This window comes from Lissotriton helveticus, chromosome 6 (assembly GCF_964261635.1).
Source record: "Lissotriton helveticus chromosome 6, aLisHel1.1, whole genome shotgun sequence".
NCBI classification, from domain to species: Eukaryota; Metazoa; Chordata; class Amphibia; order Caudata; family Salamandridae; genus Lissotriton; species Lissotriton helveticus.
In genome coordinates, this window is record NC_136067.1 from 170,825,843 (window position 1) to 170,832,944 (window position 7,102).

Sequence of the window (7,102 nt, forward strand, 5' to 3'; positions counted from 1 at the left end):
ATTTAAAAAAATGCAGAGATGGTGCGTTGGCATTAATAGCAAAATGTACTCCGAGCCAATGGTTGGAAATTGAATTTCATGCATCTGAAAATGGAAAGACTATGCTGGTTCTCTAGTGAACTCCCCGTGACCTGGATACTGCTGCTCTACGACGAGTAAGGTTATTCCTACAACCCAGCATTGCAATCACGGTATTTTTGTGAAACTCAAACCTTTAAAAGAAACGCACTGCAACCGGACAACTATATCGAGGCCCATTGTTTGTACTTAAAAGCTAGTAACGCAAGTCTCTAGTTTTCATTGTGCCTAAGGAATACATAAAAGGACACGGGCATTGAAAACATATTAAACAGTCCGTTTTATATGGAGAAACAATACAGGGAAAAAAGCGGCGCTGGGACTCGAACCCGAGACCTTGCAATTAAAATAGCAGTTCTTGCCACTCGGCCATTTAGACCTGTCAAATACACTCTTAGAAATGGCCTAAATGTTTTTTGGGGGAATTCCCACTCGCTACTGCCCATTTACTTACCTTTAAACAGGTACCTAAATAAATTATAAGTGGATCTCACAAATGCCCTACGTACATCCGGTAGCGCCGGAAGTGACGTCATTGCACTGCAGCACTAACGGATCACCGTGAGGGTGCAATGGTGGACACGAAGGCGCGGATTCGCTCTCTTTGTATTCTTTTACAGAGTTTTGCGCAGCAAAGGAAAACTGCAGGCAATTCCGACATCTCAGGTAAGCTTGGGCATGCAGGAGCGGGTTGGTGAAAATTGGGTCGGGGATTCATGCAGCTTATACTCGTCTGGTTTGTTTGTGGCTAACAGTTCAAAAAGGTGAATCTGACCTCCCAAATGAAGGAAGTGGCGCAGATACACTTTGTAATAAAAAGCGTTGCTTTTAAAAGCCATGTACCAATTTACCTGTACTTGCTTACGCAGCAACCGGATGGTGTGCTGTATCTTGAGCTCCCCCACATCCCCTTCGGCGTGTTGTGCGGCCCCCCCCCCCGTCTTCGATGGAGGGGCTTCTCTGCGTGGAGCTGGTGGAAAAAGGGTCTGGCACCTAGGAGTCCGAAGTCAGCACAAGGGAGTGGCCATCCGCGTTAGTGCTAGATTGTGGAGTAAATTGTAGGATTATTAAATGTCGCATGGTTTGCTGAGTAATCTATAGTCTTTCTGTAATATCTATCCTTTGCAGGTGTTTTCTATTGTACTTTCTGTATAGGAGAAGAGTAAACCGATACATGTGTGTTGTCTTCTGTCTGATCACAGTTGATAAATTCACTGAATGCATGCTTGGAGTTCATGGCAGTCTATGGAATGGTGCAGTTTTGAATGGCTAGCATGGAGGGAAACCTGCATAAAATGGTTGTAAACAGTAGGTGCTGTTTTGTCTATTTCTGGAAATTAACTAAAGGTATTTTTCGTCACTCCATGGGCACTAGGTACTCTGGATTCACTCGAAGCATGTGCTGCCTGACTCCCTCTTGTTGTGGGTGTACACGAAATTTTCCAACCTCCAGGGCTGTAACCGGTTCTCATTTCCTAGAAAATAATTTGCATTTATACAATACTCCTAATATTGAGCTACAGTTGAAGAGAGGAACATGCTGCATAGCCTCTCAAACATTCAAACTTCGCATCGGGTTGGCCGATTGATGCAAGTTTTATTATGTGTGACTGTACAATCCTAAACCTGTGAACCGTCACACAGTCCTCTCCTGAGGATAACATTAAAATGTTGAGTAGTTGTCGCCAGTGTGCTAGGATCAGTCTCTTCCTTCTTGACATACCAAGTGTAGAAGTTTCTTATTTCTCCATTCTACCATTGCTCATATTAATGTTACCAAGCGCTGCTCGAGTGTAATCTATAATGTGACCACTGTTCACCAGTCTATGATAATATTGTGGCTTTGTAGGTGCGCTTTCCCTCTACCTTTCAGACATCCTTTTATTCTGGAAACCTATATGGGACTGTATCGCAAATGCCCCGTTTCGCTGCACAACCGAGAACACCTCCACTGCAGTAGCCCAGGGAACACAAATTAAAATGCGAATGCCATCATCTTTTTCATGGAAAATAAGGAAGGCCACATGCTTAGGATAAATAATAACACAGATTGTCCCAAGGGTGAAGATCAAAAACCAGGCAGCACACACTGTTTTACACCACCAAAAACACTTCCTCATGTAAAAAGCCATTCTACTTGTGTTTGGCTCTGTTGTTCTCCACATTAGGAGTTCACCCATGGGGTGTTTTGTGTTATTATACCATCATTGCTCTTGCGAGATGTGGTGCGTTTCCTTTTATTCTAACCTACATTTTGCCCTTTAAACTGCCAGTAGATATCTTGTCTGTGCCATCGCCATAACCGCGTGTCTAAGTGTTGGACTTGCCCTAGAACCGTGAGACCGAAGCAGACACTTGTGCAGAGGCTCTTGAACTGCTGCACCCTAGTAACGCAAGGCTAAAGCAGACGCTAACTCAGCACTGATTGAGTATTTGCACACAGAAAGTAGGCAATGCTTTGAATATCATGGGTGTATGTCCCAATTACAGATGCCAGGGCTGCAACATGAAGCCCAGGATGAAGGCCCTTAGGATCTTGCTAATTGGTGATCAAGAATGACCCCTCTGCTGGTGGATCTCTGCCCAACGATTAAACGAACCCAGGGATCATTCTTTGCTATAGTTCGTGTATCCAGATGTTCGAAACTATTGTTCCTGTTTTAGTGATTTAAATCAAGAAAACGGCAAGTGCGCTTAGCTCAACTTTTCAGCTGAGAGACGATAAACTGGCTGCTTGCGTCCCTTCCTAAATTTCATTTACTGTTTGTGGCCTGGCACAATAAGCTGGATATCATGTCTTTTATCTACATCAATGGGCAGGTGCTTGTAGCTCTGAGTCTCACCTTATGTTTCCGCAGTAGCGAGATGGAAGACCTGATGCTGGATCCCAACTTCCCTCACCCACCAAGATCAGCCCAACACAGGTCAAGGTAGGGAAGAGGGGAAAACAACAAGGAAAAGGAGATGAATCACAATGACACGTCTTGCACAATGTCTGCATGGGGTTGATTGCATACACCTCCTATGTAAATAAACACACAGTAAGTTATCTTAATTACACATGTCTGGAGATTGTCTTAAAAGGGCATGAAATGCTATTTAGTGTTAACGTACCTAGTGATCATCCCTCTTCCAATTCAAATGAAGGTATAGAAAAGCAGAAAACAAATTAGTAATGAGGTGTCTAAGAATAGAAAAAATACTAATTATTAAACATTATGGTAAAAGAAAGTTATATGTGTGTGTGTATGTATATATATATATATATATATTTGCAAACAATGAGGGGGAATAACCTTAACAAATGCCACTGTAGCACTCCATTTTAACCAAAAAATATACATCCTAGTTAATACTAGGAAAAAACAAAAAACATATTTTGCTAGATAGGATGTAATATGAAAAAGCTACACAAAAAAGTGCTGGGTCAGCTAAGAATATAGGGTCTCCTTAAGAAATCAGGAAACAAACATATCTATTTTCTCTTTAGAGCCAGCATGTGTTAAAAAGGAGAAACAAAAGAATAACCATTTCTCCACTCTCCTTGGATCAGATAAGTACCTATGTCCTTCTAAATATGTATACCATCATCCTACCATATACCAGTTAGATGAGGATTCTTTGGTTAAATATATCTTTCTTCTCTCATTGTATTCTGTACAGGACGAGAGGCCGAAGAAACTCAGGTGCGAAGAAACAGCTACACAAGCATGTACCTCTGGCGAGGGAACGCAGAGGCGAAGGAACCCGGAAGAAGATATCAACGAGCTGGGAGAGGAAGACCCGCGTGTCAGAGCTGGAACATGTCAGAGATGTCCAATCAAGGATCCACAAATTCCTAACTGCAGGACAACAGGACCCAAACAAGTAAGTCAACAACACAAAGGGAGTGCGGGAAATGCTAGGCAGAGCTGTGACTTATGCAAAGCACATTCTTGTCCCGGACTTCTCAATTTATTCACACTTCACTCCACCCCGCACCCTGTCTGCAAAAGGAGAGGGTGCGACTGACAATGCCCCTACCCTGCTGTCCTTGAGTCTGAGTATGGAGCTCTGTGCCTGAGCCTTGTTCTATCTAATGCCACTAATGGTGTGTGTTTAGGGCCTTGTTTTTTGTGAACCACGTTTTCTGTAATGGATTATGGCAATCTTCAGAATTACCACTTTTAGATTCTGAAAGGAGGATGTAGCGTGGATCCTTGTTCAACAAATTTGAAATGCTTTAATAGTTGAAGTAAGGTAAGTTATGGAACAGATAGATCACTGGTATCCTGGAAAGCTATCACTCTACCCTGATAGTATGTCCAGAGGCATATTTCTTAGAATGAGTGGTAAAGGGCCTTAGTGCTATAGTCATGCACCTGTAAAGGTCCAACATTGAATCAGTCAACTGTTAAATGCCGAACTTGTCACTTGCCCAAGCTGGAAAAGAACGCACATGGTATCTCTCTCCTGTCTCTAGATGTCTAAAACGTTTATTTCTGACCTGCACCATCCCTTGGTCATGTAAAAGCCACTGTAACGGTGGCTATGCATTGAGGATCAGTCTAACAAAAATGTTAGAACCCTCGTAGCGATAATATTACCTTTCACATGCTACGTTGGCAGAAATATTAAAGTATGTCCATGTGCTTATATATAGTCAACATTTAGTTTTTCCAAGTTTGTCTCAGCCAATAAGACTTAGCAACTTACAAACTGAAAAAAGTAGCAGCAAATTGCGACCTGGCAGTGTATCCATTTTCCATGGTCTGGAACACAGAGTTGTGCCCTGTACCTTATAATCATGAGTTCATCAAGTTATGTGGTCAGTGCCTCATTCCACATGGCGGTGATCAGTGTCGTGGGCAAACTTGCCTTGCTTTGCTATTACTAAGCGTGGCCTCATGACTCTGTTTGCACTTGTCAACTGGTATTGGGGGAGTCTGTTGCCCAAGCAGATCAACACCCAGCACTACTGACACCATTTCCACTCTGATAGATCTAGAACTATGAAAATACTTGAATATAAATACAGTGTTAAAATATATATTTGCATATGTGGTCCTGGATCATATTATTGTACAAGGACTCCTTCACACCTAACTAACGGACGTCTGCAAAAGAACAATAGGGGTGGGGTTGTAACTCATTGAGAGTTTGCGCTACAAATGGCATGCAAATCTGGCGCAAAGCCTTGAGTTGGGGTTTAATTTCAGAATGTGTAGGTCCAGGTGAGAAGCTCAAACCGGATGAATGGGTGCTCAAAGCTTTTATTTAGACCTGACCAGCTCTCCCAATAATTGGATCAGTTGCCCTTTTCCAAGCACTTGGCCGTAAGCTCCTTTTTGGATTTCTGGTCAGTATGATATTTCTAAGACTGTTTTGCAAATAAGAATATTGTAAGTAGAGTGCAGGCTCAACATGGCTGCCTCCATGATGGTTTTGTAAGTTAAATCTGGTATTGATTTCTTTCTGTTTGCCTAGGAAGTGGGACAACGTCTGGTGAACGGCAGTTTCTTCACTTGGACGGGGCAGCCCAAACCTATTAAAAACCTAAGAAAGTGGTGGTAAGATGATACTGATTTATGTTAATTTCTTTTTTCCCAGAACTTATGAAGTCTATGTGCAGGGATGGCGGCTGGCCAACACGGGACAACAAAACTATGAGAAGGAAGCTGGCTATAAAGTATGCAATGCCGGAAGAGGACTAAAGAAAACTGAATCTAGAAACAAATAACGAAGTTGCTGGCTTTCATTCAGCCTTTTGTTCTTCTTGTAGTATTCTGGCACTTTTTTCCCCTCTAGAACAGTGTCCTTGACTTTTTTTGTTCTATTGTTCGGTATCCTGGCTCCTATGGAACCAAACGTGTTGTAGATCAATAAAATTACACGTGGACACATCCCCTTTGATGCTTTTTCATTTAACCATGATTTATTTCAGTCTTTTGTTACTGGTCATCAAGTTATACAGCTCTAGGTAATTCTCTGTAGCTCAAAGTAAGGCAAGTCCCAGTGAGTCGGGAGCATGGGAGTAGCTGCACAAGTTGTTAAGCTCATCTGAATGCAAAGCATAACATTGTTGCAGGCCACTACTTTTGTGTACATATGGTATTTCTATAGCACAAAGCTAGCCAAAAAGAATGTTTCTGAGATTTATTTCATACAGTGCCCGCATCTCGCGATAGAGTTTAAAAAGTATCTTTCCAGAGCAGGAGAATATGGATCTGATAGTTGGGAGCAGATTTATGGATGTTTTGCTTTTGGTGTGCTTAAGTTTTCTAATGCAGACTTGATTCAAAATCTTTTCAGTATTTACAAACCAAAGCAAATTGGTATTTGGTACAACACTCCTCCAAAATGGGTAAAGTTTTCACTGTTTTCTTGGCATAGTATTTTTTGTACTGAACGAGGACCCTTCCAGTACAAAACCTAAGCTGACTGACTCACTCTCTCTCACTGACTCACTCTCACTGACTGACTGACTCACTCACTCTCACTGACTGACTGACTCACTCTCACTGACTGACTGACTCACTCTCTCTCACTGACTCACTCACTCTCACTGACTCACTCTCACTGACTGACTGACTCACTCACTCTCACTGACTGACTGACTCACTCACTCTCACTGACTGACTGACTCACTCTCACTGACTGACTGACTCTTCCTGACTGACTGACTCACTCACTCACTCACTCTCACTGACTGACTGACTCACTCTCACTGACTGACTCACTCTCACTGACTGACTCACTCTCACTGACTGACTGACTCACTCTCACTGACTGACTCACTCACTCTCACTGACTGACTGACTCACTCTCACTGACTGACTGACTCACTCTCACTGACTGACTGACTCACTCACTCACTCACTCTCACTGACTGACTGACTGACTCACTCTCACTGACTGACTGACTGACTCACTCTCACTGACTGACTGACTGACTCACTCTCACTGACTGACTGACTGACTCACTCTCACTGACTGACTGACTGACTCACTCTCACTGACTGACTGACTGACTGACTCACTCTGA

At 42.7% G+C, this 7,102-nt stretch overlaps 1 long non-coding RNA gene across 1 annotated transcript; it reads left to right on the forward strand.

Annotated features, from left to right (window-relative positions):
* The first annotated feature begins 629 nt into the window (after positions 1–629).
* Positions 630–5,899, forward strand: LOC144761265 (uncharacterized). The gene is made up of 4 exons (XR_013595653.1): positions 630–744; positions 2,937–3,008; positions 3,569–3,945; positions 5,668–5,899. It is a non-coding gene; the product is annotated as an uncharacterized LOC144761265 (long non-coding RNA).
* Positions 5,900–7,102: the final 1,203 nt, after the last annotated feature.